The sequence below is a fragment of the Rhinolophus hipposideros genome, assembly GCF_964194185.1.
Source record: "Rhinolophus hipposideros genome assembly, chromosome: 15".
Taxonomy (NCBI): Eukaryota; Metazoa; Chordata; class Mammalia; order Chiroptera; family Rhinolophidae; genus Rhinolophus; species Rhinolophus hipposideros.
The window spans coordinates 3,745,631-3,760,580 of NC_138061.1; the positions used below are offsets into that span (position 1 = coordinate 3,745,631).

Here is a 14,950-nt window from a genome sequence, read left to right on the forward strand (position 1 = left end):
CCTTTCCTGAGCCTGCTTCTCCAGCCTTCCAGTTGATTCTGAGAATTCTCGTAACCTCTGTCCAGTTCCTTTTCTCGGTAAGTTAACCGGGTCACATTGGAAGTGTAGTGCTAAAAGCCACACCTCATACACCAGGATAAGAAGAGAACGAAGGTTCTTCACCAACACCTGATCTGTGGCAGGCTCTGGTCATTCTTCTCTGTGTGAACAGGACACCACAGAAAGGACAGTGTGGCTAAGCCCCAAAGGATGTTGTGGCTTCTGCCTTGCTTTCTCTGGGGTCCCTCTCTTGGGGGGCAGCCAGCTGCCCACCATGAGGACGCTGAGCAGTCCTTTGGATGGGTGCACGTGTTGAGGAACTGAGGCTTCCCGCCCACAGCCAACATCAGCCATGCAAGCAGGTCTTGCAGCCCCAGCCACGCCACCAGGTATGGCAGCTTCAGACAGGTGAGATGGAACAAAACTGCCAAGTTCATTCTAGAGCTCAGAAAACCGAGGTCTGTCTGAAGGGCTGCAATCACACAGTTCATAGGAACTGACTCTCGGTGGCTGCCAATGTACATTTCCAAATACCCCAGGGGACCCTCCTGGAGTCCCTGCTTAAAAGAGAGGTGCTCCTGACTTCTAGTAAGCTCAGCTACAGTGGTACAATTCTCCATAACTTCTAGCTTTAAAAATTATGTATCACTGAGAGTTTTTCGAGAAGATGAAAGCGCCAAGTTACGTGGGCCAGTGCCAATTTTTCCACGTTCTTGCTTGGGTCATTCAATACTCCCTGAGCACAGGGAGGGAAGGAGGGCAGAGGGGAACACACCAACAGCAGGCTGATGAAATCCTGCTCACAATCACACATCTACATGACCTTGGGTCTACAAAGCATCTCACCCACCTTCCCTTGCTCTTCCTGGTGGAGAGCCATGTCCGTGACCCTCTAACTCATGCCCTTTCACAGCACAAAGGTTTTCATCACAAAAACACTCAAGAGCTTCTTCTCACGTCATCCTTTAATGTCAGGCACCCAGTGTCCCAGATACATCGTCTGCCTCACGCCGTGGTTAATTTTGTCTTTCATGCATCTTGACATGGTACTGAAACCTCCACCCAAACGCCCCCTGGACTCGTCAGGGGCATTTGCCAGCCTCAGCCTTCTGCAGGGAGAGCGTGTGCCTCCAGCCGGATAAGAGAGCATGGCGCTCGCACAAACTTCACTCCATCCACAGTTCTGGTTCAAGAAGCCCAGCTGTCACTGACCAGAACCAGGCAGTAGGACATGAGTGTAAGGGGATGGGTGCCCCTTCTGAAGGTGAACCCCAAATAAGATTCATGCAATCCTGCTGGAGGTACCTGTAAGTGAAAGGAATGTGACTCCAACCCTGGGCATAGACTTTTTCTCAAAGCAGACACTCTCTCTCCGTGGAGCCCTTAAAATAATTCCAAATGCCTTTCAAATCAGGAGCAACAGGCAAACTGTTCCATTATCCCGTTCCGCCCAGACTGGTGACACTCAGCCCTGGGCAGTTACAGTCCTTCCGACCTAAGTCAGGCCCCTAAAGCATCGCCCGGTCCCAGGTCTCAGGGTGGCCGTCCCCACGGACCTCGTCACATGATTCGGCAATCGGATCATCTCTTCCGGATTGGGCAACAGCAGGGAGAAAACACTGACCATTTCTTGGACTAGCTTTGCTATTACTCATTTCAAAGGAATGGCATGTCAGCCACTCTGGCGGGTGATGTACCAGCTCCATGGCCTCTGGCCTGGGCAGGAGGGCAGGATGGGAAAGCACTCCTGCTGGCAGCCGCGGCCACTGCCACTGGGGCCGGAGTCGGGTTGGGGCCCTCACTCTGCCAATTCAGGTGTCTAGAGTGGAGGTGAAGGGCCTGCAGGAGGGTGAGCTCAGCGAGGTCTGGGGTTCTGGAAAACAAAGCCCTAGCTGTAAAGCTGAGAGAGGGGAACGAGGGGAGGGAATGGAAGCAGGGAGGGGGGAGGCAGAGAGCCCGGGAGGAGTCACTGCTGCCCGCCCCCTGGGGCCTTAGAGTCCAGTCTCCTTTGTATGTTCTGGTTAGGAACACAGGGGCTAGGATCCATGTTTACTACAAGACAGATGGAGCTCTTTAAGAGAGAGCCTGGCAAAAGTGCCACCGCACTCCTGTTTCACCATGTGGGCAGCCCTAGTCTGGAGGAACAGCATCTGGAACCCCTACATGCATACAGGGCCTCTAATGACCACCCATGGTCCAGTCCACACAGAAGGGAAGAGACCACAGCGCCCACCCAGCACGACAGGCCCCCTTGGCCATGGGGATGACACGAGGACCACCCAGGGCCTCCAGAGCAAGCCACCTGTCCTCTCTCGGGGCTACTCATCCCCATCTGGGTTCTGATCCCAGCCCTCAGGGCCTGCGTTTCCCTCTTTCTGAACAAGCCTTTCGCTATTCTAGCCTCACGAGGGAAAAGGACTCAGGACAGACACAGCACGCAAGTACTCAACCAATACCAGTGGTTACTAGGATGATTTCAGCTGCGACTTTATTTACTGCCATAACCTCTCCCCCTCCCCCGAAATAGAACCCTTGCGAAGGGAGAGGTGACTGTTTCACCTGTGGGTTTTGTGTGTCCAGACTCGGTGGCTCTCAGGTCTGAATTTTTAAAATGATATCAGGCCACAGAAAAGGGGTCACAGATGGGGGTCACAGATGTGCACCTCGTCTGCCCCAGGCCTGCTAGCTGCAGACAGAGGAAGGGGTCCCCACTGTGTGCTGTGTAGGGGTTCACATGGGTTCTCCCAAGACCTACACCCCACAGCAACTCTGACCACACTGGGCCTGGCGCTTTCACCGGCTCAGAACCGCTCTCCTCTCTTGGAGAAGACTCCGCTTCACCGGGTCTCCTCCTGGGGAAACATCTTTCTTATACCACGTGGTTTGGAGGGAGCTGCTGTACCCCTGGCTCCTGGCAGGACGTGTGCCCAAGCCCTGGCCACAGCACAAGCTTAGGGAAGGGCAGTCACCCACACCTGGCTCATGGGTGCCAAGGAGACTCACTTCTGGGTCCACGGCTGCATGTGCTGCAAGCGGTTCTCTCCTTCTGCAGGGAGGGTGGAATGAGAGGCTGCTGGAGGCCTGGGGCTAAGAGCCTGTCAGGGCTAAGGAGCAACAAGGGAGGGCCTGGATGGCAACGCCAAACCACTGGACCAGCTGTTCTAGCACCTTCAGTTATATAAATCAATGAGGCCTCTTGTGAACTTGAGTGAACGGAATCGTGTTTCCATCTCTGATGTCACCAAGACCCCTGGTAATAGGTATGGTGACCCCACACCTTCCTGTACCGAGGCCCCCTGCGGAGGTCTGGGAAGTGATGGAAGAAGAGATTAGTTGTAGACTCAGCTGCAGACCCTATTGCAGACCTTCCCATAGGTGGTACCTTGGTGGGCTAGAGCTAAGTCAGTAACGGCGGTTGCTTCCCTCTCTTCTGACACTGGGGCTCCCCTCCTACTAGCACTGGTAACCGGAGGACAGTGCAGTGGCCGCATGGGCAGCTGCTCGCCCACCTAGAGGCATATATCTTGGCTGGGGGTGGGGAGCACTGTAGACCTCACACCAGACTCAAAACAGGAAACAAAGGGCTCATCCCAGAAGGCAGGCCCCTCAGACTCCAAGGGCTGCCCCTTTCTGCTGGGGCCCCAGGGTCTCTCCGTGCTCATGGGGGCTTAACCAATGTCTCCTATCACAGGGGCAGAACCTCAGGTACAGATGCAATCACCTTGAATGTTTCAATCGCACTCTTACCATCAATGAAATCCGTTCTATTTACACAGTCAAGCAGTCCCCACCCATCATCTTCCTAGCCATCAGCTCATGTGGTCACCCTGGGAAGCACAGCCCCGCTCGCTGCCAGCTGAGGCTAAAAATGGACACAGCACACAGAGCCTGGCTGCTCCGATTTCCAAGATGCCAGCCTACTGAGGAAAGCGTGATCTCTAGAAAACACTTACAAATTAATGCTATGCCGTAAAGGAAAAATCCATTTCAAAGTAAAATAACCAGAACAGTTATCATTGATTTCTGCCCAGCACTGTCCATCCATTCAGGATGTGCATTTTCATAGAACAAATAATAAATCATTTGCTAACAAAAGCAGGCTGCACACAAGACATACACAGGCGGGCTGCCTTCTCAAATACCTCCTGGAGGCAATTTGCCGGGCAGAGGGCAGAAACCACATCCGGAGGGCAAGGCTTGAGTGCCTGAGGCCCAGCAGGCGAAAGCTGGACGCACAGCAGTGAGCGGACAGGGTCTCACCTTCAGGCCCTGCTCACCTGGGGATGCACTCCATCCGTCTAAACACACAGAAAAGCGGGGCACTCGTCTTATGCAAGCAGACACGGGGCCTCCCTTTCCTGAAGCCACCAAACACGAACAGCGTATCGGACACAGGAAGGAGGACGAAGGGGCAGTGAGAACAGGAAAAAGAGGTTGTCCCCAGACAGGCAGTGTGACCCTGGATGAGTCTCAGGCTCCTCGCTTCCAGCTGGCAACCCACTTGATTCTGAAGAGAGAGATCAAATTGTTGGCCAAACTTCTTGAAGAAACGACACCTAAAGCTAAAAGGTAGAATCTGGCTTTGGTTTCTGGCAAACTGAAAGACTTGCACAGACAATATAGCTCTGGTTATCTTAAAACATATGAGGAAGGCTATTGAGACAATAACTAGAAATGAAATAAATAAATGAAATGAACTGCATTGACTTATTTTTTATAAGGGGTGGCTTTTTGGTGTGCAATGAATTCGTTTTCCTGAGCACACAAATCCGGACGAATTGAGCCAAGTCTCGTGTCGTCCGGGCTCTGTTCTCACAGAAAGGTTCCTGGGTCAGGCTCAATTTGTAAAATGAAGGGAGAACATGAATTTTTAACGCGAAGCATCCTTCCTGACCACCCTGACTTTCCAGGATGCCTGAGGTGCACCCCGTAAAACTCCCCTCCCCTCAGAATGGAAGACAGAACTGCATTCCCCAGGGGGGTCGGCCCTCCCGGGTGAGCAGCTCTTCCCTGGCAGGGGCAAGGAGGGGGCAGCCTCCTTTCTTGGCCGTTGCTGTAACTGGACGTCTTTCCTCCCATGCTGCCAGAGGGACACCTGCCAGGATGCCGCTGGCTGGGTTTGGCCAACCGCATCACGCCATCCCTCGGACCTGGTTTGTACCCGCAACTATGATTCTTTTAGCCTCTCTTCCACGGCGCTTTTTCCAGTCCTTCAGTACTTGTCACTGCTTCCATATAAATTTTCCCCATTTTAAAGAGAAACGTAAAATGTGGTGCTCCACGCTCGGCTGAGGCCTTTCAGACAAGAGTCCTGAGTGCCAGAGAGAGAGCAGGGTGACTCCGAGTTTGTCCCTGTCACAGGCCAACAGTGGCCACGTGGAGCTTCCTGAACTCTTTCTACCACACTTCCTACGAGCCAGCTTCTCCCATGACAAGAGCCATCATTAAATGATCTATTTTATGTTATTTTAGTAGGAATATTGCCCAATCCCCAAGCATGTGTATTGTAAACAAATTTTCAATAGAAAGAAAGATGGACTCTCAGCACAGTGAAATGCAAACACTGTCACTACCAGTTTTACGACGGAAAACTCTTCGTGGCTCATGGGACACACCCTCCCAGGAGAATCAGCTGCCTGCACTCGACAGGTTCGCTTGGCTCCTCTCATGCACTTCAGACTCATCCCCAAAGCTGGGCTCATCAGCGCCCCTTAACCCTGTCCTGCCCCAGACTTCGTGCAGTCTCCCTCGCTGAGAGCCAAGACGTAGGTCTTGGCCAAGCAAGACTCTCCCCAAACTGTAAAAAAAACAAAAAAAAAGAAACAAAGCAAAACACCCCAAACTGTGCACAGGCATTTTCTACAGACTGAACCCGCAGCCTCCCTTAGGGTCTCAAAGGGGGCCATGACCTCAAATAGCTGACGCGCAGCCTGCCCATCAGGCAGAATACAGGCTCTGACAAGTGCTTGGAGAATCTCTCTGGTCCCATCCTCTCCATCCTGGGCTCCAGCTCCATTCAGACACCTGCTTTTCCTCGGACAGGTCATGCGACTTGTCGCTGCCGGGCAAATACACGGAAGCCCCCGTCTGGAATATTCTAGTCCTATTGGCTACCAAAAAGACATCCTAGAAAGCCAAGCCTGCTGTATTTGGTGAAGCCCTTCCAGGTCCCCCTCCACAAGCCCCTCGTGGCAGCTGTGTCCCACCTCTGCCCCTAACACCCCATTTAACATGTCCTATAGGTGGTAAGTCCTGCTCTCCCAGGGACAAGGAGCCCCCAGAGGACAGCATCGTGACCTTTTTGGCAACTCCAGTGCTAAATGCAGTGAGTGTATACCATGGGTACTCAACAAATGTGCAATGTTTCCATTTGCTCCCTCTGAATGACCTCACGGACTCTTTTAAACACTATTCACACGTGATGAAAACAGAACTTGCCTTTGAAAGAATATCGTTGGCTAGCTATGAGCAGTCCAAGCTTGGCACAACGCAGTGCAAACTTATTAAATTTCTGGCTCTTGCATTTTTGGAGTACTTTGGGCCCAAATCAGGACTTTGCTCCAAGGAATTTAAATGGGCAGACTGATAACATCTCCAATAGACGACTGAACTTTAGCTGATGTTTGCAACCCTGGCAAAAAGTAATTTATTGAATTACTGATGTGCTTCATAATGGGCTACACACGTGTGAGAAGAGGAAGAGAGAACGCTGAGTCAACCACACTTCCAAATGAGGACAGGGTGATGGTTTCAAGGTATTTTTATGTCCAGTACTTAAGAAGTGTTCAGCTGTGGATGAAACTAAGGCCACTTTCAGAGCCAGAAACACTATAGGCCGAAAAAAAATTGTTCATTGCAAGGAGTGATTTTACTGGTACCAATGTAGGCTTTGAGACAACTTGAGATAATGTGGCTGCAAAAGAAAGTTTCTTCCAGATCAGCCAACTTCATAGAGCAGTTATGATTGTAGAGGTTTATTTTGCAAATCTAAGAAGCTGAAGTATTTCATTCTCTTAGGAAGAACATTCATATGTTTCCTAGTCATTAAAGCAAGTGCCCTCAGGCGACACATTGCTAGCCAAAACTGGGTCACTAAATCCCTGAATGTAATAAAGGACACAAATATTCTGCCATTTTGTTCATTCGTACTGTATTCCTTCCCCACCCCCACCCCCACCATGTAACTGTGAGAGAGCTGCTGCTTCAGAGGCTCCGATATTTGGTTCTGAATGTCAGCTCCATGCGCTGACACGGGTAAGCACATGTCAGCTCTTTGCTCTCTGAAACTGTCCCAGGCCATGGCCTGACCCTTAACTCTTGCCCACATGGGCCTAGGATTCAGGGCCCCCGTTCTGGGTTGACAGGAAATTTGACAAACTTTGGAAAATCTCAGCATCTGAGCGTCTCTGTCTGCACCCCCCGCCCCCGTTCTCTCGCGTCGTCTTCTGTATGTGGAGCAGTGGGAACGTGGGCTGAGGACAGGAAAGAGCTGGAGAGAAATATGAACATTATGACCATTTGTAAGAATTCTGTGCTGGATATCAACCTCTTAGCTCACTTCGCTGGCAGTCCTTTCTAGAATCCAGGACATGGTCTGGAGTGTTCTGTAGGGAGGATTTCCTTGGTCTCCTGGGGGGAAGCTGTAGACTCTCTGCCTCAAAGACCCATGCTGTCTTACTGCAGAAACTCCCCAGCCTTTCACAGAAAGCGTGTTCTGTAACATGCGGGTGGGTATAGAGCAGGCCTGTCCTGGGAAACATTGTGACGTGAGGCAAACTGGCCACTGGTTTCCCCCAAACCCCTCCGGATCCCCTGGTCCTCCTTTGCCTCTTGTACCCTTCACCCCTCCAACCCCCAACAGGGCGCGAGTCCACACTGGACTTGAACGTGAGCACCCACTAAAGGCACAGCCCTTCTCACGGATGGACTTCCACCTATGCTGAATTTCAAACAACAAAATAAAAGCGTTATGCCATGACTACCCTGTTTCCCCGAAATTAAGACCCAGTCGGACCATCGGCTCTAATGTGCCTTTTGGAGCAAAAAGTAATATAAGACTTGGTATTGTATTATCTTATATCGTATTAACGGTTTTATACTATAGTAAAACAAGACCGGGTCTTATATTAATTTTTGCTCCAGAAGACACATTAGAGCTGAATGTCCGGCTAGGTCTTCTTTTCGGGGAAACACGGTAGGATTAGACCAACAGACTGGTGGGTGAGGTGGGCAGAGGCCCCAGGGCTGTGATATCACATTGTCCACGTGCACATCCAGCTTTGAAGCTGGCCTCTTTGAACTGGGGAAGAAAGCAAGACCAGCGCTCCTCCAGTTTCACAAGGAGCCTGCTGGGACAGGAGGCTCCATGTGCCGCGGCTCTGCTCCAGCGTGTGTGCACCCAACCCTCCCCAGGCACTCACGCACGTTGGCGAAGGAGTCAGGGCCAGGCTGCCGACAGACAGCTGAACTCTGCTCAGCAGCCCACGGAAGTCCTATTACAGAGACAGCCTGAAAAACGCCAAGTTCATTTGGAATAGATACAAAACAGAAAGGCTTACAATGGTCACTTCGAAAATACATTGTAATCAAGTAGCTATGTGATAGGACATTCAGACATCTTGCTTAAGAAGAAAAATGGAACTAACTGGCTCCCTAATACAAAAACTGGTGACTAATGCAAATGTTCAAATAGATTGAAGGATGTTAATAACCAGAAATGATGTCTGCATTGATAGAATAGAAATTCGGTGACTTGCCTTGGGGACAAAACAAGTGTGGCAGGGAACAAATCAGCACTCAGATCCTCTCAAGCCCTTGATTCAAATCTTGTTGCTCCTCGACTCCTGGGCGTGACAGAAACACCATGGACTGTTTGATGAGCACTGGCTCTCTACGTATCATTTCATCCACCTGACAACCCTGCTGGGGAAGTGTCATTGTCCCCATTAGAGAGACAAGGGGTCACACGTGGCCACCTGATACAATATACACTAATTGGACATTTCTGATTGTATCTGAAATGTTTAAAATAGACATGCTTTAAAAACATTTATTTGGTCCCTATTTCACGGAGAAGCAATATGACAGGATATGTGTATTGTTTCAGTGGAACACGTTGTGACCATTTTTTATTTCACAAGCGTTGGCAACTCCTTTGAAGTATTTGTGTTGTTGAAAGAAAGACAAGAGGCCCACATCTCTGGCTGTGAGCCGGGGGCTGTGCGAGTTCAAAGGGGCCCTGAACCACATCAGAACTCCCCACACAGCACCTGGATGGGGTGGAGCTGGGTGGATGAGATTTGGGGAACTGGAGCCAGACCAACAGAAGCAAAGGAAGCTGGTTAGGTAATCACCAAAGCAGGGATCTCCCAGCCCACTTCCTCAGGCAGGAGGCCCCTCCCCCACTCACACCTGCATCTGCCTGAGGTCTCATACACCTCAACTAAAGCCCTTGACCTCCAGGGCGGCTGGTCTGAAACCCTAGCCACATAGAATATTATCCAGCACTTGGGAAAAATGTGACAAGACAATGAGAAGTTAACCCTCCAAAGTGTAATTCTGGCAAGTCTGGGGTCAGTATCTAAAATTGCCAGCCTGCTAAATGTACCCATGAGCCTAATCTGACTCTGGTAGAGCTGGTACCCAGGGCACAGAGAGACGTGGCCCATGGGCTGAGCTAAGAATGGGGGCAGCCTGGCGGTGGATTCTGCCATGCAGAGTCCCGGCCCTGCCTGGACCAGGCCTGGAGAGGGTGAAATCAGTCAGCACCCCAGAGCTGGCAGGGCCTAGGAGACAGCGTGGGACCACGCCTCTCTCTGTAAAGGTACGAAAAGTGAAGCTCTGAGGATTTCGGGGGCAGTCCGTGGCTTCGTAGCTTTTACGCTCTAGTCTAGAAGCCATTTCTTTCACCCTGAGCCCACACACCTGGTTCGAGCCCACACAGCTTCTTGGTGCTGGGTTTGGCTCACTTTTGTGTTTTCTGGCACCCAGCCCGGTTTAATTCAGCCCATGAGCCAGGGAGGCTGAAGTGCATAAAAACTTGCATTTCCGCCTCAGAGATCCCTCTAACGCTGACGAGTCAATGGTGCATGTTAAAGAATGGATTTGTTCACGGAGCACAGGTAAACGGTAAAGTTATGAGATTAAACTACTTAATCATAAAAATTTACATAATCATTCCAATTGCCTTGCAAAAAGGTTGCCGAGCATGTCACGCCATATTGATTTGACCTAGCACTTTGGACTGCACCCAAAAGGTATCTACCCGTTCATATGGATTTTGACTTTGTTTCTTTATTCAAACTTCACTGGCTTTTAATGCACGCAATACACAGCCTTAGGTGTACCGGGGAGTAACCACCACAACTGACTGAGTGCCAGCCGTGTGCCTTGTACTTTACACATATCATCTGCCACTCTCACAACAGCCGTGTAAAGAACAGGTTACCATTTCCACTGTACAGAAGAGAACACAGAAGCGTGGATTTTAAATAGCTTAGCCGAGGTCACGCCAGAGCCAGGATTAATGTGAATTCATACTCGAACCAGAAGTTCAAGCTCTCAAAGACATACCTCCCACCTTAAAAGCACTGACCACCTGGGTAGAGGAGATAAACTATTTGAACAAGTCAACTGGAAATCAAAATAGAGTCTGTGCTCTGGGGCAGGCACTAAAAGGAACTAAAGGCAGTCCTTTTAGTTTCCTTAGTCGGGCAGGCTTTGTGGAGATGGAGGGATTGGAAGTGGGCCTTGAGGTATGAGTAGGAGTCCCTCAGCTGGGGATAAAGGAAAAGGAGATTCAGAGCAGGGCTGAGCAAGCCCCACTTCTGAGGCCCTGGAAAACCTGGGGGTGTCCTCAGGGAGCACTTAGCCATTGGTTCACTGGGAGATAGCACGCCAAAGGGACCAGAGATTATATTGGAACACACAGTATTTTCCTAGTGATAATCAGACAGTAAGAAGGCCAGTCTTTATCCCAATGGATACATTCGTTCCTGTTTTGACAGCAGAACCTCTGTACGCTGTACTCAAAAATGTAATCAATGAAAAGGACCCATCAAGGAAAGGAATGGAGGGCAGCTTGCATGCTGTCCCTCACTGCATCCAAACCTGCCTCCTTAGGAGGTCATTTGGGGTCTCTCTGGTCCAGCTCAGACAGTCTTTTTAGCAAACATGCACAGCATCTCCAAAAGGATTGGCCATGTAACCCATAGACAGTCCTCTCTCATTGCTCCATGACCCAGCTCAGTCTACACGAACAAAAATGTGTGGCTACCTACCAAGCACACTGACATCCACTGAAAATACACAAGCTCATCGGCACAGCAGCTGCGCTCCTGAAACATCGCTGTCCTCACTTGTCCATCTGTCCAATGGTACTTATCACAAGCCTCCTGTCAGGTCCTTGGCTGGTGCTGAGGATACAACCTGTCCTTAGGGAACTACAGCAGGGTGGCAGCTGGTGCAATTAGATGGATGAAGAAGACACTGGGAGAGTGTTGGGCTGGGCGGGGGGAAATCCCAGCTTTAGTTTGGGGCAGGTTGAACTGGAGGTATTTCAGAGCCCAGGAGAAACGTCAAGGGGGCAGCTGGGCATGAGAATTGCAACAGTGGTCAGGCTGGACATGCGCCTTTGACTTGCAGGGAGAGAATTTTGATTAAAGTGAGTGCCTCAGACTGGATGGCCATGGAGGCCAAGCCAAGTGGACCGATGGAGCCATAATTTGGAGGAGACGTGTATTGTGATCAGTTGAAATCCACATTTCAGCTCCATTGCTAACCAACTGTCAAGTACTGTTGATTCCTCACACGTCCACCTTCCATGTACCTCCTGTGCACCCTCTTCCCCACGTTCCCTGCAGCCCCTCTCAGGGGTTGATGGGTTTCCACACATGGGTCCTGGGAGGGAAGGGGGTCACTCATTAGAACACGGAGCTATGGGACATCCTGCAATCTGCCACAGAGGCACTGAGCCAGGGAGCACATCCCTCTGGGCCAGCTGTCCCTGCACAGAAGTGGGACGTGGTCTCTGTGCATGGCCTGTGGACTTGACCGCATTGCTTCATTTGCATTCTGTCCCTCCACAGGGGTCCTGGGAAGCTTTACAGTGACAGTAACTCCATCGTCCACTTCCCACAATTGATTTGGCTGGGGGTGGGGGACGCAAGGGGGTATGATTTAAAATTTAAAACCATCCAGATACATCCAATGACTTTGCCTTCTCAGAGACAAATCTACTTCCTAGCTCTTGTGGAAGTCTGAGGGTTTGGGGGCGGGGGGCTGGCAAGTGCTGACTCACAGGCATCACTAATGCTAAGAATGAAGAACTCTGTCCCTGAGGTCACGGTCAGAGGCAGTGCCACATGTGGGAAGGGCTGGGTGACACCACAGGCTGAGAGCGTGGTCCCCACCTCTTGGGCCTCTTTCATGTCACCACATGGCCTTTAGCTCCCCAAAGGGTTAAAGCCTGTGCTCAGGAAGTCCAGACCCCATCCCGGTTCTCACGCAGAGCTCTTCCCCGTACCAGCCTTGGCCACCTGTGTACACTCCATCATTTCATGCCTTCCTTTGGCTTAGTGCACTGGTTTTGGAAAGGCACCCCTAACCACCCCCCCCAACACACACACACAGTTTAAATGGGCATGGGTATTTATTTTGCAGAGGTAGAATTTCACCCACCTTTGGGACACACAAACGCACCTTGACTCTGTGTCAAGGAGCACCTGGGGTCAACAGCTAAGTGGACACAGACACGATGACTCTAAAACACGTGACCATCCTTTGCTGGTTTTCATTCAACTCAACCATCTTCCACTTCAAAATACAAACGCAGGGCCCCATTCTCCTTTCCTTGAGGTTCCTGGATTGGAAGTCTGATAAAGTGGTCCCAATCCAAGAGAAATTAGTATCCCAAATATGCAACGGTAACTGTTTAACCTTTCTAGAAAGGCTTGCCATGCCAGGAAGGAATTGAGGTCAGTCCAGCAGGTCACAGCAGGGCTTGGCTCTGCCTCTCCACCCTGTGGGCTGCCAGGCTTCCCCAGTTGGTCCCAGGGAGCGCACAGGCTTGGCAGCGCGCTGAACTCCGGCCCACAGGTCGCCACCAACACTGCAAACGGCGGCGGCCGCCCGAGCCGGCGGGGCCCGGCCTCTCCCTGGGCTCCCCACCGCGTCTCCGAGCCCCTGCGCTGCGCCCTCCTCGGCTCCGGCCGCGGACAAGGCTCGGGGCGCAGGGAGCACCGGGCAGGACCCTCCCGAGTTGGCGCAACTCCTGACTCTTCCTCTGCAGGCTCCGGGCTCAACCCCCGCGAGCGCGCAGCCCCCAACACCCGCGGGCACCCCCTCTCGGCCTCGGCCGCTCCCACACCCCCGGCACTGCTGCCACCGCACACACACGCGCTGCGGGGCCGTGTACCCAGAGCGAGCGCCGCGCCGGAGTCGCCAAGTTGGGCTGGGGGCTCCGCGGGGCCATCACCCGGCGTCACCCGGTCCCCAGCCGCCGGCCCCCGGCGCGCGACGGGCCGGCCAGGACCGCGCTCGGGGACCCGCCACCCGCGCGGCCCCTCCCTCCCGCGGCGGCGACAGAGGCGGCGTCCCCGGCCTGTTGCGGTTCCGGCCCCCGGGGCGCACGGTCCCCGGAGCGGCGCGCCCCCCGCGCGCCCCCCGCCCGCCCCCCGCGCGCCCCCCGCCCGCCCCCCGCGCGCCCCCCGCGCGCCCCCCGCGCGCCCCCCGCGCGCCCCCCGCCCGCCCCCCGCGCGCCCCCCGCGCGCCCCCCGCGCGCCCCCCGCGCGCCCCCCGCGCGCCCCCCGCCCGCCCCCCGCGCGCCCCCCGCGCGCCCCCCGCGCGCCCCCCGCGCGCCCCCCGCCCGCCCCCCGCGCGCCCCCCGCGCGCCCCCCGCGCGCACTCACCTCAGGGAGGCCGGGGCGCTGGCGCCAATCTCGCCGCCGTGGCGACTCCGCATCTCCCGGTCGCCCGCCCGCCGCCCTCCGGGGCGCCCCTCCGTGACTGCCGGGCGCGAAGGAGGGTCGTGGGGACGCGCGGAGGCCGCAGGGTCGGGGCGCCGCCCGCGCCGCCGCCCGCCGCCCGCACCCGTGCCGCCCGCCGCCCGCCGCCGAGCAGGAAATTTGTCCGGCCGGGTCCCGCCGCCTCCTCGGCTCCAGCTGGGCTCGGGCTCCGCGGCGGGGGCGGGGGCGGCGCTGCGAGGAGCGGGGGCGACGCCTGGTGTCCGGCCCCGGGAGCGCACCCCGGGCGCCCGCCCCACCTGGGCGACCCGCGGGGCAGGGACGGCCCTAGGCCCCCGGGCTCCCTCCCAGCTACCCCGGACGTCCCTTTGCCCAGGCTGGTGCCCCTTCCAAAGAGACCCCGGCCGAGTCCGCACTGCCCAGACCCAGGCGAGCGTGGAGTGTGTCGAGGTGCGACAGGCCTTCTTACAGCTGGAAAGGCCCTTGCTACCTGGCCTGACCCTGGGCACCAGGGAGTGGCTTGGCTGGAATCAGGCTTTGGGTCACGCAGTAGGTCCAGGACACCCGGTTCCACTACTGGTTGGGAGAAGTAGGGAGAGCGGTGTAATCTGTGTCCTCCTCAGAATAAGGGTGCCCACTGGTGGATGATGAAAAGAGCTTCTTGTCATTAAGGCAATCTGGCAAAGTTTAACACACCCAACCCAGGAGGAAGAGCACCAGCCAGGAGGAGTCTGGATCTGCTGGGTTCTGGAACTGCTTTCCAGGTGGTCTGTAAGCTATTTAGGGAGGTTTTAGAGTAAAGGAAATAACATCACAAGGGCAGACAGGACACATGTTGTGTCATGTTGGTTCTGAACCTTTGTGCTGTGGCCTCTGAGTCCGGCCCAGACCCAGCCCTCAGGAGGAATATTTTGTCCCTGGTGTAGAGACCTCAGTCCTTAGGGCCTGTG

At 53.9% G+C, this 14,950-nt stretch overlaps 1 protein-coding gene across 2 annotated transcripts in view; it reads right to left on the minus strand.

Moving 5' to 3' along the window:
- PTPRE (protein tyrosine phosphatase receptor type E) overlaps positions 1–14,296 on the minus strand; it is a 137,514-nt gene extending 123,218 nt beyond the window's left edge. The window contains exon 1 of one of the 2 annotated variants that reach the window (XM_081074003.1): positions 13,947–14,296. The gene's annotated coding sequence lies outside the window, so the exon portion shown is untranslated. The remainder of the gene's footprint in view (positions 1–13,946) is intronic. The other variant, XM_081073999.1, reaches the window with a different exon arrangement.
- Between the last annotated feature and the right edge of the window lie 654 nt (positions 14,297–14,950).